At 39.9% G+C, this 23,362-nt stretch overlaps 1 protein-coding gene across 1 annotated transcript in view; it reads left to right on the top strand.

Annotated features, from left to right (window-relative positions):
* Nucleotides 1–2,826: 2,826 nt before the first annotated feature.
* The window catches only part of MAPK10 (mitogen-activated protein kinase 10), a 108,823-nt gene continuing 88,287 nt past the window's right edge, over nt 2,827–23,362 (top strand). Inside the window, exons 1-2 of the mRNA XM_042871025.1 lie at nt 2,827–2,873; nt 20,618–20,737. The gene's annotated coding sequence lies outside the window, so the exon portion shown is untranslated. The remainder of the gene's footprint in view (nt 2,874–20,617; nt 20,738–23,362) is intronic.

The raw sequence follows: 23,362 nt of genomic DNA, 5'->3' as shown, positions 1-23,362 counted from the left end.
CTGTCCCTACATCTACTGCATGGGCATGCTCAGAAAGGAGGCGGTGCACATTTGGCACTCATCCCAGCACATGCAGAAACGGGGGCACATAGGAGAGATGAGCACAACCACGCACGTAGTTGTGACGAGAGCTGTGCTGAATGATTGACTTTATTCTATTCTGGTTAAGTGCTAAGAGTTCTCAGTAGATGGGGAGGTGTTCTAGATGGAGGACTTTCTGCCCAGCTCCGGGGATGCTAATGCTCAATTTTAAACCAACAAGTGCTGGCGTGACACATCACCGCATACCGCCCCACCTCACATACATGCCTATTAATGTTTCACTGCATTCTTGCTCTGAATTGCACATCTCTTGAAAAGCAGTACAACATAATTAATGCAAATAGCAGTCATAACAATCAGGAATTACTTCTAAAATTAGCATAACCAAGTTGGCAGAGAATAAAAGCAGTTATCTCACTTGGAAAAAATTTCTTCACCCAAAATGTTAATCATGGGAGAAATTGTAAGACTATTTAATCTTTGATGTCCTTATTTTAATAAAACTGCTGTGAACCTAGAAATTTATTTCTGTAAGTCTACACTTACAGTGCACACTTTTTGTAAGCACAATTTGCACTTTGGTTCATGGAAACAAACATAAGTTTCAGCTCATATATTGTTTTATTCAACCTTATTCAACATGTGCTCCCAGGGCTGACTGGGTCCTTTCCCCAGGTGCTCAATCAGGGGTTCAGGCAGTGACTCAGCAATGCCCATACGCATAGCTGTGCTCCTGAGGAAAGCCAGACAAAACAAGGTGATGCCCCTCTGGAATAAATGTGAACAGCCAGAATTATTCTCCATGGGCTGTAATCAGGGAAGAGTATCTGAGTTCGTTTCTTAAAACCACCTCCAGTATTTATTAAGTAGAGCCGTAGAGCCATTAAGATTAGAAAGACCTCTAAGTTCATCTAGTGCAACCACCCACCCATCCCCGCTATGCTCACTAACCCTGTCCCTCAGTGACACATCTCCACGATTCTTCAACACCCCCAGGGGTGGTGATGCCACTGCCCCGCTAGACAGCCTGTTCTAATGGCTCACCACTCTTCCTTAGAAGAATTTTTCCCCTTACATCCAACCTGGATCTCCTCATGCACAACATGAGGTTTTGTTTTACTTTTTTTTCTTTCTTTTGCTGCTGCTTTAGTCAAGCTCCTGCAGCTATGCAGTATTGTACCTATCAAGCATCCAAACAGTCATGAAGTTCTGGATTTTTCACACGGAGGAAATCGTAAGCTAAGGATTAACACTTTGTCATTATTGCTTTTTTAATTAGTCACGCCAGTCGATTTTTGTGGTGTGTGGGTCAAAGCCCCCATGGATGCTACTTATTTAGTGAACAGACAGCCTGGATTAATATGAGGATTTCTGGAAGAATCTGATTGACATTCAGGGATTTAATGCTCAGATTAATCCAGTAATTCTAATTTTGTAATATGATGTGTGTCCTTGCATAATTTCCTCTTTGGAAGCAAAGAACAGCATATATCCCTCTTGCAATTGCTGCAGCTGTAGCAACTCCTTCATACTTTAATGGCACTCAATGTGCTTAACAGCTATCTTGTAAAATACACAGGGAGTGTGCTCGAAAACAAGGGATCGTAACCTGGCTGGAAACAACCCTGAAAACCTTTATTAACCACTTCTGTAACCAACGTAGCCCTTAGGAACATGAGATATTTAACGCTTGATATACTCTGGCATGGGAAATCCAGTAAGTAGTTGGACTTCTGCACCGAAACCCCATAAATGTGAATCTGGCTTTGTAAATGAAGTATCATTTGGTGGTTTTGTTTGCTTGTTTTGGTAGATGTGGTGCAACAGTTAGTATCAGCAGCACCAATAATCATGCTTTGCAATGCTCACATAATACTGTGAAGCTGACATACTGTTGACAGTATGCTGACAGCATGACTGCTAACATCAAGTGTATTGATTTTAATTCTCTTGCTCTTATCCTTTTATTTTCAGATTTCTAACCTGCTTACCAGTTTCTCTAGAATGTGTTTAGGAGTCTGTGGTATTTGAAAGAGGGATGCTGTCTCATAATCTGCCTGTTTGTCCTGTTCAGTAGGAATTCAAATGCTTAAGGAGGAAATGTTCAAGACAAAGCACCACAGGTACAGTGTGGTACGTAATGCAGACAGAAATAAGCTATTGACAAGCTGTGGGATGAATGGAATAATCTGAAGTCTTATGCCTTCATATTTGTTATAGAAATTTGACAAGGTGTGTATATTCTTTGCCATTTACAAATGGAGACCCTTGGCATAAAGGATTATGCTTTGAAACTATGCTTTGAGTACTGAGTGTCTTTTCTGTCCTTTGTGGCTGTCCTGGTCTGTGCAGTTCTGTGTTCTGCAATTACTTTTTAAGAACCAAACAACAAAGACATGTGAAGGATACTTTGACTCTTACATCAACAGATACAGAATGAAAAAAATCCATCCAGCATCCTACATTGCTGCTGTAAATGCTGCTTTTGGCTGTTGTATTCTTTTTTATAAGTTGAATCAGTGGTTCACCTGGAGGTGGTATGCACTTCCCTTTGCTCTGTACTAGTAAAAATGTGAATTTTTAGTATCATTTGAGTGCTTGCTTGTTTGCAATTACATGGTGTATGGAAACTGTTATATCAGGGCTTGAACAAGTGATTGAGCACCTGGTGAAGGGGATGTAGCCTGCCCTGGGAGCACAGGTGGAAGCAACTCACCTGTGTGATTGGAAGTCCCTAATCTCATTTAAGGGCTGGCTGCCACATAGGAAGGTTCTCTATTTGGAGATTGCTTCCTTGGGAGTGTTTGATGAGTCCTGATCCTTGGAAAAGGGTAAGCAATTCCTTCTTTATTACCAGATTGTGACCTCTATCTTGCTTGGGTTATCCTGAACTTATTTAAAGCAGCTATGTTTACTATCGTTTTTCTCTATGTGTGGAATACGTCATGCATTTTTCTTGGTCAAAAATGCTACCTCTGGTGGTGTTCGTGCACAAATATCTGTTTTAAAATCATAGAAGCCTTAAGGTTGGAAAAGACTGCTAAGACTATCTAGCCCCACCCACTATGCCCTCTCAGTGCCCTATCTAGCCCTACCTGAACATTTTTAGTTTGAGACTGACCTCTCCAAGACAGCATGGAAGCGATGTAGAGCTGAGTATTGACCTCAGGTGATTTTTCTGCTTGGTGCACCATCAAGTAGGTTAGAACTTATAAAGACTGCAGGGTTCTGCAGATGGTTGGTAAGGCTGAGAGCATTGACTTTTCTGGAATCTGGGGGTGTTGAGATGGGATGGCTCTGTGCCTTCACCTGTTGCAGACTCTGCCATTCATACGTAGGTAGCTGTAAAGATCTTTGAAAAAGGGAGTTTTAAGCAGAGTTTACAAACGGATGCCTTTTTAGATATGCTTCTACTATTAGCTTGCTTGATTAAATAACTAATGTTGAACATCAGGAGTAAATAAAGAAAAAAATATCATTGCTTTTCACGTGTGAAACAATGAATTTTCATTTGAAGTCCCCAGTAGATCTGGTTCTATTGGCTGTACTCCCTGTTCTCTGTGCAAGGCTTTTGCACTCAAAAATGGAAGTGGCAATGTGCCATGTACTGCATATAAAAACTGCAGTGATATAAAAGCAAGAGAAAAAGTACTTTGCAGTGCTTTCACTCATCATTCAGTGCCAGCTGGCCAAGTGGGACTGGAAGGGCTATTGGTTACATTTTTATATTAATTTCTCTATATATTTAAGTTTGGTTGTTGAGTAATAAATCCTGGCTCTGTCTTCCTTGGCATCTTTTATACCAGGGTTTTGAGCAATTTCAACTTTACCTATGGACGAGAAAGGTTTCAATAACTTCAAACTGTGGGTGTTGTGTTGTTTTTGATTGTGCTGTTGTGCATACAGGTGTTAATGCTAGCGAATGTTGCTTGCAGTCTGTACCTCATTCCATTGGTTGTAATCAGAATGAACAGACAGCCTCACTCCATGTAGAAGTGCAGATTCCAGCCTGTGAAAAGGTGTTTTTGTTTTTTGTTTGTTGTTGTGTTCTTGTTTTTTTTTTTTTTTTTTTTCTTTTTAGATCATTCTTTAAAACAGATGCCAAGATGCTTTTCTCACGTTCACAAACTTTGCATGTGTCATCTTTCTGCCTTGGTTCTTCATGCTCTTGCTGTTATGGGCTGTTACAGTAACTGGTATTCTCTTGTGTTGACTTAATAAATATCAGTAAGTGTTGTTTATTCTGTGGATGCTCACCTAAAAATCCAATTATGGTTTGGGAAAGGGGTAATTTTGAACTATCTACCTTTCCATTTATTTTTTTAACGATCTGTCTTTAGCTATTGATTTTTCCTTGTAATGTGTTTTTGCATAGTTACTGGCTGTCTTTAACTCTCCCACACCCTCAATTTTTTGCATCATTTCTGTAGTCATTGTTTCTCTTGTGTTACTCCTTCTCTCACGAGTTGAAAATACTCTGTCATGTTTCTTAAGATGCAGTGCTAGAGGAGAGCAATCTTATTTTGTGAGGCATGGGTTTACCTAAGAGATGACAAATGGCTGCCTGAGGACTTGGAGCATTGCTACTGAGCTCACTGGAAGGTTTTTATGACTTGCAGTGGGGTATAAAGACATCCATGGGCTTCAAGGTCTTATGTAATAAATATTAGGAGGTATAAGTTTAAGGAGCACAAAGCTGGTGACAGCAGAAGTTCATGAAATCCTTCTCTAACTTAGATGACTTCAGAATGAGGGTTAATGGCAGCAAGAGTTCATGCTTGTGGTCTGTGTAGTTGCCATCAAAAGACATGCACGTTTCTGGTATTGTATAAATGTAGGTGCCATGCTCTGATTGTGTAGGGATGGCCAAGGAGTTCAGAATGGTGGCTTTTCTGAGCTCTATGAGGAACAGGATTTTTCTGGCACTCCAACATGGAAGAATGCATTTTTGGAGGGCAATATGGAGAAAACCATACTTGGTAGGGACTGCGTATGTCTCATTGGCCATTGTGTATGAGCACAGACAAATGTAGAATAAACCTTTACTGCATGAGGGTACTGGGCTGCCAGGTTTGCACTTACAGTACGCTGTGGCTGTAACTAGACCACAAATGTTTTCTGGCTTTGTTCTGTGCCACCAAGGAGTATTTTAAAGGAGTATTTTAAGTATTTTTTTTCAGGTGATGGTGGTCTTCTACTTCAAGACTGTTATACAGTCACAGCTATTCTGGAATGCTTGGGGAAAAAAGGGAAGCTGGCATTGTCTTCCTCTCCCCTCTGCAACCAAAAGTCAAACTATAAAAGACTAAGCTTGAAAAAAGGGGGGGAGGTGGGGGAAACAAACAAAAAAACCCAAAACAAACAAACAAACAAAAAACATAGTAAACCCCACTCTTTTTCTGTGCTGTGTCAGAATCAGGAAAGTTCTAAAGCAAGTGCATGAGTTATGTAGGATATAAGTATGGCGATCTGACAAGTCAGTTTTCCTTTGTGTTCCTCAAAGATGCCAATAATTTGGAACCTGATATTAGAACAGCCATATCTACAGTGTGTTCCACCTTATGCTTCTGGCTTGAGCGGTGTTTTCCCATGTTGAGATTTGAGCAATATGGGAAGAAATACTTGCTCTTTAAGAGCCAGTTAAAATAGATTGCATAATCACAGAATTGTAGGTGTTGCTTCTGTACATACCTGTCTGATAGACTTAGATATGAAAATAATTTGAAAATAGAGAAATAAATTCGAATTGTTTCCTCTGTTCTATGGAAAACCATCATAAGAGTTATGGTATTATTAAATAAAAGTAGATTTTTTTTTTTTTACTTGCTCTTCTATGTTTTTATAGAAAAGCAGCTCCTTACTCTGTAAGTACATAGATGTGCATGCATATGATAAAATATATGCAATGTTTGCCGTATAGAGGAGTTCTAGAAAAACAGCGTTGCTTTTCTATTTTCTGGGAAAGCATGAATAAATGATTATTTCTTCTGATTGTTTAGATCTAATTGTCTTTTCATGTAGAGACATAGCTGTATAAAGATTCAGTGACTAAACCTGACTGTGTTGTCATACTTCTGCAAAGATGCGAAAATGGACCAGCTCTGGCAGAGCAGTCCTCTGGTTATTATTGGGGGGGGGGGGGGGGGAAGAAACAAGCATTGCTGAATAGAAATGGCATCTCTCGTTGGTGTAGGAAGTAAATTTTTTTTTTTAGGCAGAGATTTCAGTCTTGCTAGATATTGCACTTCTGGGATCAAGGAAGAGCACAGGGTTCTTGTTTATGAGAAATCTATCTGGTCACTGGTTAACAAGTCTGAAATAGTGCTCTAACTGATCATGTCAAAACAGAGTTCTTGATGAATTTCTAAAATGCTCTCAAGGAATGCAGACCTGGCTGTTAATACTTTAAGTAAGCTAAGTGCACAAGACTTAAAGGAGATATTACTATCAACAAAAGACAAATACTGAGTGTAAATTAATTGTTGGAGTGAAAGCTTGCTACTTGTTATTTGTTGTGCTGTCCTAGGCTTTGATTGATTGTTTTATGTTTGAAAAGGCTTGAGCCATCCTCTTGATTTCTCTAAGACAAACTGTTTGAGTACTGCTTACTGTGAGTGGGCTGAAGGAAGAGGTCTTATGGCAGAGCTGTTCTATTATTCCCTAATAACAGTGAACATTGTACTTAAGTCTTGTTCCTTCTTCATTATATTTGCAAAAGTAGATTGTTTGCAGTAATACTTCTGAAAGAAGTAAGTCTTCTCAATTAGGAAAAAAAAAAAACAAACCTGAAGTAATTAAATGAAGGAAGTGAGCAAAAAGCAGAAGAGAGAAAGTGAGCTGCAACTGACTGCTGAGAGCTGAAAAGATTCATAACATGTCTCTCCCTGAACACAACTGTATCTGCCTTGTTCATAAAGGCAACCAAAGAGAGAAAGATGTGAAGATGAGTGCCTGCCACATCAGTAGCCCTGTGATTGGAGCACTGCCCTGAGTTTTCTTGGGTGCCCAAAGAGACTTCAGTACGCTTGGGCAGCTCTTGGAATGAAAAGCAGAATCTTGTTGTTTTCCTTGCACAGGTGAATTACTTTTCTTGGTTTTGTTTCCATCTCTGGATTTTCCATTCACTTACACACAGTGCATCTCCACGTTTGTCCCTGTCTGGAAAAGTGATTGTGCTACGAGTGCTGCCTCTTATTCTATCTGTGCTGCAGAAATTAAGTGATCCTTCTTTAACCATTTGAAGTACAGCTGTGGGCACCCAAGGTGATGAGAAGAGAGACACGGAGTCAATCTTTTAGGCAAAGTAAGGGATTCAGGCATATTGTTACAATGACTATTTGCTTAATGGTAGATAGTTGGTTGCTATCCTCCCTACCTGCTTATGCATAGGCTTTGCTGAACACTATTTTCTCTCCAACATCGTACAGGGGGGGAAGTATTGGTACACAGGTTTGAGATTTGGGTTCCATTCAGGCAGCCACAGGCTTGAAAGGGAGATACATCCATTTAGGAGGAAGCATTTCATACAGAGGGTGGTGATGTACTGGAACAGGTTGCCCAAGGAGGCTGTGGATGACCCGTTCCTGGAGGCATTCAAGGCCAGGCTGGATGTGGCTCTGGAGAGTCTGTTCTACTGGTTGGTGACTCTGCACATTGCAAAAAGGCTGAAACTAGATGATTATTGTGGTCCTTTTCAACTGAGGCCACTCTGATTCTATGATCCATGTACTGTTCCCAGATGTTGAGGTTACTACTGAACCTAGAAGTATCTAAAGACACATAACAAAGATTGTGCTCAGTGAAGTGATCTGGGCCAGCATCTAAGTGGCTATTTCAGGCAGTTTTTCTGTAGGGAGCAGGAGTCCTCGGCAAAAGTTTCATCACACAGCATTTTGTCCATCTGTTCTGTGATTTTTTTTTTTTTTTTTTTTTTTGTGATAGGAAAGAAGCTAAAATTAGTTTGGAATTTGTTCCTATTCCTGCTGCTACTCTGAAACTATCTAAGGAGAAAAGAGAACTCAAACTCTATGGTGTATTTACGAATCCCACGGACTGGCATGTCTTCTTTCCCCAGTTAACTTAGGAAGGGATGAGTGTTGTATTTTCTTTTTTCCTCTCATGTCGTCTTTAACAATCATTTCAGTGTCAATTCAGAACAAAAGCTTTACTGTAAGTGCCTGCTGGGTAGCAGCACAAATTGAAGGAGATGCTTGTATCTGGCAGCAATTTCCATTTGTTGCTACTGGTAGTAAAGCCAGGTCTTCCAGCTTGCTTTTTTTAATGACAAAACCATTAACCCTCTCTGTTTCAGGAGTGTTCTGTGTTAATGAGAACATGTAACATAAAGCCACATGGCTGCAGGTTAGGTGATGGTTTGAGGTCTCTTAGTTCAAATACCTGGGCAAAAGATGTTTCTGTTCTCCAGGAAAAATACATATATAGATTTTGAGCTGCACAAATGCAGAACTAAAGCATTACTCAACTTCTTATTGTGAGAATTCATGTTATACCTATGAAAAGATTAAAAACAGAACAGTGCTTTTTCCTGTCTAGTTAGTAAGTATTCTTACGAATGAAATTCTTCAAATTATTTTTTATTTGGGGAAATGTCTTTTTTAAAAAATCTAATTTTTTTGTGTAAAAAAATTACTTATTAAATTGGTGTGTGCAGTCATTTCTGTCCAGTTTAGATAACTTTTCTGCTCTTATTTTTGTCTTCCAAGAGTCTTTTTGATGAATTTCTCATAAATTCTATTAATAGGTATTTGAAGTACTTTGTTTTATTGCAGGAAGGAAAAAAAAGTGTTCTGTTCCTGTAAATCTTGTAATTAGAGAAAGAATGTTGTTTCCTTCATGTGAAGGTGATAACTGTTCAGAAGTTGCAATATAAATGATTATATTACTGCTTAAATTAATATTCTCAATATATATTGCCTTTCAACTTTACAAAATGTGTGGGCCAACCATAATCGGTTGGATACTTGAACAGTGGCATCTTCATATGGTGTACTGCAAGAAAATGAAAGAACTCAGAAATATATTCCTCTTGGTGTGTTATCTGTTGATGGCATTTCTGTTCTACTTCACTAGGTAATAATTTCTTTATTAAACTATGTTTTGAGCTATGTTGAATGTCAAGAAGTGTTCTTATGTCTCCTTGGGGAGAAGCGTTATTGTATTATACACAAACGTAATAGTTTGTGAATGATATTAAGACTTGTTATTTGTGAAGCTCAGTGGACCTTATTTTTGTCTTTAGGCTCCTCAGATGCAGTAACAATATGACAGAATTGTATAGAACCATATTAAAGCATCAGTGAGATGTTTGAGCTTGAAACGTTAGGGTTAGGGCACTCACAACTTTGTTCTTGGAGGTGAAGTACTAGAAGAAAGGAATCCATGCCAAAATGTCACCTAGAGATGCTGATGAAAAGAAATAGTATTTTCTTCCACGTCAGAGCTCTGTTTCAATGTTGCTTCATCTGAATGATAGCAATGAGAAATAAGTTAGAGCTTATCATACACTGCAACCTGGCTGGGAGTGAATTGGCACCTGGTTGGTGTAGAGCTGATAACAGAGCTCAGTAACGACTCAATTCACTTGAATAAACATAGGCATCAGTGCAGTGTGAAATGTCACTAAGTGGTTTTTATGGAACATGTAGCATGGTACTGCAGCATCTCTCCAGCAAAATAGAGTGGTTGTGAAAAACAAAATCTGAAATTGGCCTCTACAACTGTTCTCAGCTAACATTAGCAGTCCTCTCAGCTTTTATTTCTATTCAGGTAGGTTACGGTCTTGCTTTCCCCATCTACAGAAATAGTGCAAGATGAAATTGATGCCTGTCATGTACTTCTGGCAAAACTTGCAGAGCTTTTAGCTGTTCTTGTTTTCTGACTTTGTCTAGCTTCATATTTGAAATGCTGGATGTAGATTTGTCCCAACTTCCTTGACTGAGAGTGTCTAGAGCAGATATATTGTTCCACTGTAAGTAGTTAGACACTGTGATTGGTTTTTTCCTCACTGAGATAAACAGATTGGGATCCATGTTTCTCTGTCTCAGGCAGAATTTTCATTTCATGAGTGTCCCTTTTTTATCTTACTGTTTCTATGGCATCCTTTGCAATATGGCAGAATGAAATGAAACACAAAGACAAGTATGTTCAGGCAATGAAGTGCAGGGTAAGTTTGAAGCACAAATAGCATCACAATTAGTAGAATCAGAACAGCCAGAGAACACAGGCTCTATTGTATCTCAGCTATTATTTCAATTCTGAAATGAAAAGATGTTGGCTTGAAATTAGACTAATTTCAGTCTGCACCTTTGGGGAATTTATGGACCTGTCTGGCTTGACAAGTTTGCTCATCACCCTCACTTAGCTGTTATTGCATTCCAAAATTAATATTAAAATATGGTGCTTGAAAATGTTGGTCTGCCAGATGTACATAATGGAAGCAGCTGAGAGTATGTTGTGGAATTAACAAGGCTCTTGTCCTGAATTTGTTGCTTGTCTCAGCAAGCTTGATCAGAGAGTGGCATTAAATTACAGTTGTCTGTTTTGCCTTGCAATGCATCTGGATAGAGACCTTGAATTTTCTTTGGAGCTGTGCGAGAAGGAGGAAAACGTGTTTTTTTTCCAGTTGCTGTTTCTATCTCTCCAATTCTGTGCTGGCCAGTATGGCATAGAATTGGGAGAGCCTAAGCTACTGCTGCTGGGACGAGGCAGCCAAAGGTCCCTTTGATCGTGGTGTTTGGGAAAGGAAGGCTCCATCCCAACATCTCATGCAATGCATGCTCTCTGGCCCTCACCCAGCATTTCAGAGCACTGCAACCAATCCTTTGGCATTGTGCCCATAAAAAGGCTATTGGTGAAGAGGATTCTCTCTACTTTGAGAGCACGCATCCCTTATATGGTGCACTGGGTGTCTGACATCTTGCTGTGGATGAATTTTCTAAGGCACAAATGAGAATTCGTATGTTATTTCATTTTGATTTGCTGACAGTTCTTGACTCCTAGAGTCCAGAAATTCTTGCTCACCATTGTTCTGCTCACAGATTGGAAGAACCACTTCTTTCCAGCTTTTCAAATTGTTTAACTACACAAACTTTTAAAATTAAGTAATTTCTCCCATTTGGGAAAATGAGAGAACTATGGAAATGAACTGCAAGGACCAACTGCACTAAACTAAATGAATCATTTGCTGCCAGTTCTGACATGGTATCATCTCAGTTCTTGTTGTAGCGCTTCGGCTTCTTCATGGGAGCAGGGGCTTGCTAGAGTGCAAGACACATGAAACAGGGTATCTGTATATGCAAAACATCTCCTGGTAAGCACAAGAAACATCTATGAGTTGCCTGAGTGGTGATCCAAGAAGCAATCTGAGTAAGAGAAACGTCTCCCAGACAAATAATTTACCAACAAATGTGCTTTTAAGAAAAGGCAGTGCATGGGAGGGCTTAAGTTTTTCAAGGAACAAACTTCAGTAGAAGAAAAGGTTGAACTGTCAATAGGACACTGAGATCAATGCAGCTTACCAAATCGGGATGTTTATTTTCTCATTTCCATAGGTCTGAGCAACTTTGAATAAAGCCCGGAGAACTTTTTGGCTCAACATTCATGAATCCTAACTTTTGGAACATGTTACATGGCTGGGACTTTTACTGTCCATCAAAGTCAAGGCAGAAAACTATATTCTTTCAAAATGTGTGCATGGAGCACAACTTACTAAAATAATAAATATTATATAACAAATAGTATCTTCAGGCAGGCTCGATGCCACCTGTCAGTGTAGGATTAAATCTTAAGATTGAGGCATGGTGAACTGCTATGTAGAAATGCTCACAGAAGTTACCAGTGAGTGTGTTGTGGTTTTTCAGGTGAAGCTGTGGTGTGTTAGATGGTGACGGTGTATTCATGTTGTGTATAGGGAAAGGAGTGAATTTGTTTTTCTTCATAGAACAAGTTTAAATTCTGTTTAGTACTGGAATCATTTACAACTGAATCTTTGATATGTGTCATATATAGCTCTGCAGGGTAAACCAAGCATTAAACAATGGTCTTCAGAAGAGCTATTGTATGCAGGAAATGGCAATTTCAAAAAATACATGATAAGTATGCAGGCTTTTGTTTTCACCTTCATAGGGCAATTTAAATTTACCACTTCTTTTTGTAGAAAACATTCAGTTTAAGGCACCATTAGCATCCCGCCATAGAATCATTTGCATTGGAATGAATCCTGAAAGGCCACCTAGTCCAACCCCCCTGCAATGAACAATGACACCTGCAGCCAGATCAAGGTGATCAGAGACCTGTCTATCCTGACTTTGAGCATCTGAACGGATGGGGCTTCCACTGCCTCTCTGGGGATCCTGTGCCAATGCCTCGCCACCCTTAACATATTAGGGTCGGTCTTATGTTCAACATATAGTAACATATACATGTCTTTCTTATATTCAATCTAAATCTCCTCTATTTTAGGATATAATGCATTGTGTCACTGGGATACTAAAAACATCCACAATAAGTTTAAAACTCTATTATTCTTGTTGGTGTGTGTTCACCTGCGAGAATTTTAGAGGTCATACAGCCCTTGACAGTGGACTGAATAATGAAGGTGAGTGATTGTCTCAAAAACAGCAGTGCTATGGTACACTGAAGTACTTTTCTTGGTATTTATGTAGATAAATCACTGCTAAAATAATTTTCACTAAAAAAGCAGCAATTGAATTTACAAACAGCATTGTCATGCCCTTTAAGAAGCTCCTGTTTCTACAGTGCATGTATGCTCTGTATCTGTTGATATCTGCATGTATTTGTTGGCTTCAGGTCAGGACTTCTTTTTTTCTAATTGCAGTGAGTGTGAGCGCATTGGAATCCTTCTCATTTATGTGTATGTTTGTGTACTTTTCCTATGTTAAGTACTGTCTTCTACTGCTTAATGCAAGATGTAGTGTGTATATATATATATATATATATATATACATATATATATATATATGATACTGATTTAGAAATACATGGGTAGTATCTCTTTTGGCTTGAGCAGTGTTTTCAGTTCTTTCCTTTATCACACAGAAGCCCTTTTTCAACTTGTGAAGTAATAATTTCCTTAAAGCGGACTTGTCTATCAGCCATATTCTCTTAGCTGCTTGTGTAATGGTCATGAGGAAAAGGCAATAGATTTAAAGGCATTTTGATGATAAGCACAAAATCAAAGGTGGTTCTTGCTTTTGGCTGAGATTAAGTCCAGACCAGCCTTCATCAGTAATTATTCTACAGAAAAAAAATACAATAAAGTCAATGAAGGAATTTGAAAGCCTTGCACTTCTCTAAAACTGGCTGAGAAGTTCTGTGCAATGGAGTTACACTGCAGACAGCTCACAGATGCATATAAAAGCTGATATCTTGAGTCTAACAGCTTTGGAACACCACCCCATGTTTATAACCTTGTGCATGAAGCCATAGTGAATTTCCAGTGATTTTCATGTCTAAGTGGACCAGAATTTCAGCTTAGTGGAGTTATTTTATAAGTTCTCTCCATTTTTTTTTCCCTTAAACATAATTCTGAATGAAAACAATTGCTGCTCTTCCCACACCTGTGCTCTCAGTCTCTCTAATGACAATGGACCACAGATGTACAGTATAGCATCCATCTCTTGGATTGCACATTCAGTGTAGTTATTTGTGAATTCATTTGAAGTATAAAAAAAAAAGGGGGGGGAAGTTCTGTATTACAAAAGGCTGAGTCTCTTGAGCCTTTTAAATCAGAAAAGGAGGTACAGGAACTTCAATGAAACTCATTTTATCAGCTCTCTATCTTTCCCCTTCTCTAAACAACTACTTCACTCATGTTTGTATTACTGTTAACCCATACTTTCTTCTACTCTAACCTTTCCTGAGAATCATAGAATCGTGAAGATTGGAAAAGACCACTAAGATCATCCAACCACACAACATATCTCTACTATGTCCCTCAGTGCCTCATCATGGTTCTTAAACACTTCCAGGGATGGCCCTTCCCTGGGCAGTCTGTTCCATTGCCTCACCACTTTTCATGGACTCAGCACAGCTTGTGACTTGACTTCATCCATAGTTATGTTTAACATGTGGAAATGTTCATTGATTGCATTGCGTGTTACTGTATGGCTTGCTGAAGGCCGTTTAACTGTTCTGAAGGCCATTCTCACTTACCTGGCCTGAACTTAATAACGTCTGCTATGGTTCTGGATCACGTAGGCCTGTGTTTGGCTCTGGCTATGATAAAACCCGTGGAGTATTTGGAGTGCTGTCTGGAAGAGAACGCTGGGTTTCTTGGAGCTGTACTTGCCCCATGTGATTGATGCATTGAATGGAATTTTCTTTCTAAGGAGATCAGTATTCCAGCAGGGTAAAATTTCCCAATTTCTCCAAAGAGTATCTAATGGAGATCTATGAAGATGATGAAAGGTCTGGAATGTAAAACGTGACTGAGGTCCCTGGGTTTGCTCAACCCAGAGCAGAGGAGTTGAAGGGAAGCTTTGTGGCAGCCTACAGCTCCTCACAGAGAGCGGAGGGACAGTGCTGAGCTCTGCTCTCCAGTGACAGCAACAGGGCTGGAGGGAACAGCATGGAGCTGTGTTGGGAAGGGTCAGGTTGAGGTTAGGAACAGGTACTTTGCTAGAGGGTTGTGGGCATGGAACCGGCACCATGGGGTAGTGGTCACAGCCCCAGGTTGGAGTTCAAGGAGCTTTTGGACAATGCTCTCAGATGTTGGGTCTGATCTTCGGGTGGTTCTGTGTGGAGATAGGAGTTGGACTCAATGATCCTTATGAGTCCCTTCCAACTCGGGACAATATTTCTGATTTGCTCTTATCCCATTCTAAATTTTGTGAAAGACTGGCCCAGTGCAGTAAGTGTTACTAGTGTACTTCATTTGCTGTTAAATGTCAAAAGAGATCTTCTGCAGTTTGCACACAGAAGAAATGTGTTCTGCCTAGCTGTCAACCTGAGCAGGTCAGTAGTCATCACCAATCCAGGTGATAGCTCAAAGCATGATGTTACTACAAGTCATTGGGCCCACAAAAAGTGGCATGTTGTAGGTCTGGAGATGTGAGGCATGCCAGTAGGAAGGGACAGATCTCTGGCTGTTCCTTGGATTTCCAAGAGATTCTGTTTTTAGAAGCTTCATTGCTACGTGCATCTGGCAACAGCAGCATGGATGGCTGCATTGATGGCTATATTTGTTGTGATTTCTTTTCCTTGTAGAGCACAAAACAAATTAATTTCAGATATTGGTTTTTTTTTTTGGAGTGTGATGGGCATCTATCCCTGTGTGTACAGCAGCTGATGCAAACAGCAGAGCATATCTGCACTGAGCAATACTGCTATTATCACTCCTTTCTGCACTGACTGATGCTGCAGCCTCCCCCTGCAGTCCACTCTGTCCCGGTTCCCCGGGAGGTACCGGAGCTGTGTCTGCAGATCCTATTTCTCCCTGCTCCCCCTCTACCCCCCCTGCAGACCTTTGCGCTTTGACGTCATGTGCGCTCCTGCTCGTTGCCATGGCAGCCCCATTCCCCATCGCTCCGCCTGTCTCCTCCGGTCCTTCCACAATGGTACAGCCAGCATCAGCTGCACAATGGTTCCCAGGCAGTGACAGAGCGTGATTCAGCAACCAAGCTCTTCTTTTATTCTGTTATCATCAGACATTTTGCCTCCCCTTTTTCTTTTCTCCTCCATTCTCTTTTATGTAATTCTTTAAAGGAGAACGTTGGATCCAGCTGCCCACCTTTTTTAATTTTTATTTATATTTTTAATAAGAAGCTCATCTCTTCCTTGGCACTGTTTGGAATGTGGCTTAACAATACCACCTGACGTGCAGCTGGGGGAAGGTGGCTGGGTGAGGAGGACAGAGGCAGCACGGAATGGTAGGCATTTGACACTGGTGGTCAAAGACTGACCAGCTCTTGTGGGGTGGGGTGATGGATGCTGAGTGTTGCTTTAAGGATGGGGGAACAGAAGGCAGATTAATGGAGCAAATGGTGAATTGGAGTGGGATGGCTGCATCCCTATGTATTGTGGCTGAGAATCGTGTTCCTGTGTTAGGGTCTGTAAAAGCGTGTGTTTGGGTGTTTCATTGGTTGTGAGAGCAGCGCACATCATGGATGGGGTGACAGCGCTTCACCAGCTGGCTCATGTAAACAGTCGTGGTTTGCTCAGCCTCACTGCTGCCTGGGGGCTTTGGGAGGAAAGAGGGGTCTCGGTGCACAATTCAGCAGCAAAGAGTACGTTATGGGAGTTGTATTGTCCATGTAAAGCCATATAAAATGAGAATCTGTAAAAGCAGAAGAGAAGGTGATGCTAAGCAAATGGAAATTTGGAGGGCATGAGTTAGTGGGCATGATGGGGATAGGTCAGAGGTTGGGCATGATGATCTGAGAGGTCTTTTTGATTCTTTGTGATTCTATGATTTATTTATTTATTTATTTATTTTTTATGACATAAGTCTTGGCCTTTAGCAAAGTGGCTGAATGGGGAGAGAAAGGGAAAAAGGTGCTGGTGGGCAGAAGGATCTGAAAAGCTGTTTTGAGTGTGGAAGTGTCCTGTAAGTAAGCTGTCCAAGGAAACCATTGGTCTTCTGTGTGACTGCTCCAGCGTAAGTGAATGGAAAAGCTGACTGCGTCTGATGGCACCATGGGAGCTTTGGGAGAGGTGTTTACAGCACGCTGCAGGGCAGCTGCTCTGCAAAAGAGCTCAACACTTGCTGAATACTGCAGTGGAATTAGTGCTGCTTTGCAGGGAGATATTTTGGCAGAAAAGCTCTTGTTACAAGAAGAAACAGTAGTTTTTCTTCTACAGAGGGACCTAAAAAGAAAGAAAACAAATGCTATTTGCCTAATGAAGTGTCAGCATTGTTGTGCTCCCAGCGACTCAAACTGGGCATGTTCCATGGCGTTTGTCTTCAATGGCTTTCAGTTCTATACACGGGCTCCTTTTGCTGCATAGCTACATGGTGTATTCACTGCAGCCTTTCCCTCCTGTGATGTACTCTGTGTGAGTTTTGCCAGAGATCTGTTTAAAGTCATGCCAACAGTCCTTGAAAATACAGATTTCTGGGGGGAGGGGGAAAAGAATAATGGCACAGACTGGAGTTTTTTTTTTGTTTGTTTGTTTGTTTTTTTAAAGAGAAAAACGTAAATGCCTGGGAGAAGTCTGCAATCAGGTTGTTGGAGGATACAGAATGTAAAGCCAGCTTCAGAAAAAGGGGAAGGTTGAAATGGGATGAGATGGCCTTGTTTCTGCACAGGGCTGTTATCTTTGCCCACATGTAAGCTTGCTTTGGTTTTGTGCCTTGGGGAGGTTCTCCAAACCTCGGATCTTTAACCCTATTTCAGAATGCTGCTCTGTAGCCATCAGCTCCAGAGCAGTGTTTTCTTCCTCATACTCCTGCTGTGTGCTCACTGTCTTGATGCTAGGAAAGGTGGCAAGGAAATACCTTTTAACTGGCTGAGCTAATGGCTTTCTCCTGGGGGGAGCAGATTTGAATGACAAAGGTGATTTGACCTCGGCCATTAAACCATATTCCTTCTCCTGACCCTCAGTGAGCTGTGTGCTCACACGGTGCTCATCCTGCTGCTCCAGAGCATGCAGAATTAATCAGAGTCCTGATGTAATTGTTACTGTATTGAGCAGTGTTAGGATTACAGGCATGTTTCTAAATGGGTAAGGACAAAAATTACTTGACGTGAAAAACTGGTTGATTTCAGTTGCCTGTCTGCCTGCTTGGTGCTAGCAAATGTTCTCCTGTTGTTGGAAATGTCTGCACTGAGGGAGATTTTAGTGAGCAGATTTTGGGAATGTGTGGGTTTTTGTTGTTTTTAATTATGATTGTTTGTTTATAATTATTATGATTATTTTGTTGCTGTCAGTCATTGGCATGTTTATAGCCATTTAGGGAATTAATTGTAATTAATCAGCTGTTATAAGGCAAGCAATCTTCCAGTAGTGCTACGGTATTAAATTTCACTTTAGAAAACAAAGAGAAAGCCATCAAAATGTCTCTACCATTGTATTTGGAAATGTCACAAAACTCTCCCACGATTTGCAGTCAGTTGTACAACTTATGCAGGAAGGGGGAGGTGAAGCAGGCAGGAAGGAATGGGATATTGGCATTGCTCTTTAGAATATCATATTTGTATTAAGATTTGGAAAATGGAAAATCTGCACTTGCACCCCCAGCTTTAAAAATTGGTATCTCTTAAACTCTTATGCACTCTAAACTGGGTCAGTTCTTGGGATAATTCTTAAGTAACAAAAAATATTGTCAGTGTGCTGATAAGCCTTCAGAACAAAGTTAAGACTGTTGTGTGTGTTACTGATTTTTTTTTATTTTTTTTTCCTGTTTGCTTGTTTATGGTGAGCAATCTTATATCCATAGACCCTCCCATTCCATCTTGAATTCATAACACCACTACTAGAAATTAGAACCTGAAGGTCTAATGATTGCAATGCTACCATAGCTGCTGCTCTGTTTTGTCATCAGACTTCTCTGGATCCCAAAACCAACAGCTTTGCTACCATTGCTGCCTTGTCACTGACTTTATGAAATAGTGGTTTGAATGGGGCCACCTGCAAGAAAAATTGACCCTAATGAAGGGCAGCAGCTAGGAGGGGAAATGCTGCTCTTGCTGTAAGCTTCTTTCTTGCAGCACCATCTGTGTAGATAGACATAGGAACATGTCTTTCAGAGAAACAAAAAAGCTTTTGTACTCAAGTAATGGTGTTGGTCTGAAACTGAAAGCAATGTGTAACTTTGTTGGTGTGAAATGTGAGGTAGTAGAAATTGGTTTTCTTTTATCTTTCTCAGTGATAATGAGATGTAAGGATAGATTAAAGCAAGACTGAAGGTGGTACAGGATTCCACGACCCACAGTCTGCAGAAATTGAACAGTTGTCCTTCAGCCGAGTTGTTGTATTTCCCTTTTAGCCTGATGCACCTGGTTTTGTTAGGCCAAAAGTGCCCTTCACACTAGCTGTGCTTAATATAGAAGGACAGGAAGCTCAACTCCTAATACTTCTTAGTCTGTTTTGTTTGTTCATTAAACAGTGATTGATTTATTTATTTTTAATTTTGCATGTGAATGTACTGGTGGCAGTAGAGTGTTCTCACCTCCACCTCGAGGGAAGGCAAGGTCATTAACTTTATCTTTGGAATAAGTCTGGAGAATATGACAGAATCAGAGTCTCTTTTTGGGGGGGTTGGGGGGGGTGGGGAGAGAGCAGTTGTGCTTTTACACTGAGGTTCTTTTCTTGTCCAGGATTAAGAACACCATCGTGACTTCATGATTATAGGCTCTTGTTTGTATCACAGTGAGATATGGGAAATTTAGGGTACTTCCAGCTCCTAGCATAGATGCTAATTTTCTGTGTTGTAATAAACACTGAAAGCAGAAGGCTCTGAAGAGCAAAATTCCATCAATAGCTGTTTCAGCAGGATTTCACAGCAATGGATCAGGTAACTTGGAATTATGAATTACATCTCAGGGAGTTGGGGAGTTTGTGATTTGGATGTAAAGTGTTGTGGTCTCTCGCTGATAAAGCAGTTGTTTGAACATATAGGTTTTTATTTATATTCCATGACTTCCAAGATACAGTTCACTTTTCTTTGGAGTTATTTGAAGACATTGCAAAACAATGGTAAGAAAATATTGCCCAGAGTTTAGTGATGATCAATGATGAATGCAGTTGCCTTCTGCTTAACACTCATTGCCTATGTGTATGCTTGGGGTTTTGTTCAGTAGTTAGACACCAGAGTGGTATGCAATTGTTTCTCTTCTCAGTTACTGTTTATTCTCACAGCTTCTTACATTTGCTGCTTACCCTGTTTCTTAAGCTTCTGTGGAAGTATGAATGCTCCATCATTTGAAAGTGTTTTGTTGTGGTGGTGCTTTTTAAGAGCATTGTGATTTCATAGACAGCAGCAATCCAAGGGCTTTCCTTATGCCTCTGTGTATCAACGTTTCATAAAGCACTTCTGTTGCCAACTTTTGATCACAAGTCAAATTACACTGTAATGCCCAGCTATTATTAATAGATGCCTGTGTATAAATCTCAGCATTTCAGTGCAGGTTGCTGAAGTTTCCTCCTCCAAGGAAAAATCAGAAGATCTCAGCTGAAAAGATGAAATAGAAACAGACTTAAGGACAGTTTCATGATTTGTAATGCAGTGTGTTGTAACTTGGAATAGTTTTGAACATGAGCTCCTGAACAGTTGGGTTTGCCCTCCTTTATTTTTCCATTTTTATCTTTTTGTGAAAAATAAGCATGACACCTCTTTCCCATTTAAGCAGCACTTCATTTTGTGTTATTTTTGGTCTTTAACATTTTTTCTTTCCAGGTAAGAAAGTAAGCTAATGGTCCATATAGATACTTTCCTGAATGGGAATATCAGAAAAATCATGAATTTCTTTGTTGTGTGACATGCAAGTATTGATGCTCTGGTTTAACTTAGTTTGTCTGTGTTTAACTTGCCTAACACCCCCAAACCCAAATGTTTTTCTCTTTTTTTTTTTTTTTTTTTTTTTTTAATGTCTAGGGCTAGTATTAGAAAGCTGTACCAGCAGCCAGCCAGTCTCCAGTATCAGCTATGGCAACTCATGTGTGAAGCTGATGCCTTCAAACCATTTCCTATAGATGAGGCATAGCACATGCTGTGGTGAGTTGACAATATACCATTTTATTAAATCATGTTCCTTGGCAGAATAAGTGCCAGAGTGAATGCTGACTATTATAAGTGTGAGGATAAAATTTCAGCTTCTAGTAACTGTTCATGCACTTGAGCTTAATGCTTTCTTGTTGTAAATGCCTTTTTCAAGTATATCGGTGCTGTGTTGTACATGTTGCTATCAGATGTGTTGGCAATATGGCTTTGGTGGAGGAGTGAAGACAAAGATAATAAAACTAAGATGAGAGACCCTTTTTTATTATTGTTTTATATTTCTTTTATTTGAGGCAACTGAGAGGAAAGGTGATTTGGTTTCTCTGTCTGTGAGATGACTGAGGAGGCATAAGAGGATTTGTGACATATTTTCCTGTCCTGGGATGAAGAAATTTACAGCAAGAAAGCAAATTCTGAGAATAGAGATAAAAATCAAATAATGTTTTTTTTTTAAAGTACACTGTCTTTAAGCATATGCAAATCTACAGGAGTAATTTTAGGACCAAAATTACTTAAGATGTTTTCATTGATGTTTTCTCTAAGGTTATTCTGGCTTATCTTTGGGATATGCAGAGCTGGTTTTATGTGTCTCATGTAATTAGAGAATAGACATTGTGAAATCCTGCAAGTCGTTAGGGTAAACAAATTTCCATTCAAAATATGCTTATACACATTTTTCCCCATCTTAATAACAGCTAGATATTGACTAGCTCCTGTCACCACAGTCAGCATGAACAGGAAGTCAAGAGTTTTGAATAAAAGAATCAGGTACAAGTTGCTCTGTAGATTTCATGAAAGTCTTCTGTGATTTGGCTGTTATTAATGGTTAAGGTCATATTCCATTTCTGAGGCTATTGCGAAAATAGTGTATAAATTCAAGTCATCAAAATTTTCCTACTTTCCAGCAAAATATAGAATTTCTATGATTCTGTAGATTAGGCAAAGATGAACACCTGCAGTGGTGGGCAATAGCGGTACGTGGCTAATAGCGTAATAAAGTGTCTGATAATGTGCCACTGTCATCCTTAGTAGAACTGCTGGAAAGAAGAAACAAAAAGAAAAGATTAGGTGGTTTTATCTACTTGATTCTGTTCTGGAGTAAAATGTGTGAGAATGTAGTGAAAAGCAATGTGTATGAGACCATTGAAAGATGTTGTGTACTGTTGGAATTTTACATGCCTCCAAGGCAGGAAAACATGTGTTTAACATGAGTAATATTTCATCAAAGAATCCCAGTCGGGATGTCTTCTCCCCTGACTTGTGGACATTTAATGTAAGGTGCTCATTTAGAACTTGAAAACTTCCCTGTATTACCACCATGATGCATTTGAATTCTTAGGAATTAAGGTCTATGGAATCTGATCAAAAGCAGTTCTTGTTAGCAAGGCAGACTTTATCTTGATGTAGTATATTGATTCTTATATCTGTGAGACTTAACTCTTCTCATATGATTGGGTTTGGCTGAGCATTGAATTAAGTGCAAAACCATACCACTGTTTCTTTTCAATTTTAATTTGTGTTTAGCAGCACAGAGGTAATTTGCTAGTTGTAGATAATAACAGTTTGTGTAAACTTGTAACAGCAAAATATGACTCATGGCAAGTATGTGTCGTGAGATTTTATTCTAATATAACAAATACAGGATTTTGTTAACATGTCTGCAATTAAATCAGATAAGTTGCATGGAATTTTGATGATACTGTGTATGTGCTAACATGATCAGCCCATAGGTGTGACAGTTCATACCCTCTCACCATGAATATTCTAAAAATTGGTGAATACGTTGAAAATTCCTCTTGAAGAAGCTGAGAGTAATCCCCACTTCTATAGCATTTAGTGGTATATGCAAAGCTCAGTGCTCATTTTGTCTTCATGGAACACAGTGATACTTCTGCCTACAAGCTGTGTGACTTGATCATTTGTCCCTCAGGTCACCAATATGCTTTTGTCTGAGTGTTGTAGCTATGAATACTGTTGCACAGTATTTAAATCATGCATGTTGTGTTTGGTTGACTTTCTCTATGAGTTCAGTGCTCTCTTCTGAGTAATTTCCTCTAGCTTTGTTCTTCCCATCTGTTTAAGTTTTTTTTCAGTTCAGCTTGGATACTGGGAGAGATTGCTTTTTGGAATGAGTGGTGAGGCATTGGAACAGGCCGCCCACGTGGTAGCATTACCGTCCCTGGAGGTGTTCAAGAACCATGGAGATGTGGCACTGAGGGATGTGGTCAGTGGGCTTGGTGGGGTGGATTGGGGGTTGGACTTAGTGACCTTAGTGGCCTTTTCCAACCTCAGTGATTTTATGAAGATGGGTGATCAACACAAACAGCGGTTTTCAGAAACTATGTGATGAGGAGTTTGCTTGATGCTATCTTTTTCCTCAGAGATGCTGCAAGTGGAGATTTACTTGAGAAACTTTCCTTCCAGATGATATCTTGTTAAGAGTTAGAACTATTGAGTATATTTAAGAGAAAAATCGAAGAATGTGTGGTCTTGCTCTGAGTACGCAGCTCCACAGGAAGGAAAGTCTGAGTCTCTTTAGGAATATAACGTCCTTTATGAGTTGTGATCAGATGTAGATACAGTCCTGTAAAACTTGCATGAAGTCAGGACAACTTGAAATCT

The sequence above is a fragment of the Lagopus leucura genome, unplaced genomic scaffold (genome assembly GCF_019238085.1).
Source record: "Lagopus leucura isolate 7727_CA_CO unplaced genomic scaffold, USGS_WTPT01 Super-Scaffold_100004, whole genome shotgun sequence".
Taxonomy (NCBI): Eukaryota; Metazoa; Chordata; class Aves; order Galliformes; family Phasianidae; genus Lagopus; species Lagopus leucura.
This window is presented reverse-complemented; position numbering and strand designations above follow the sequence as displayed.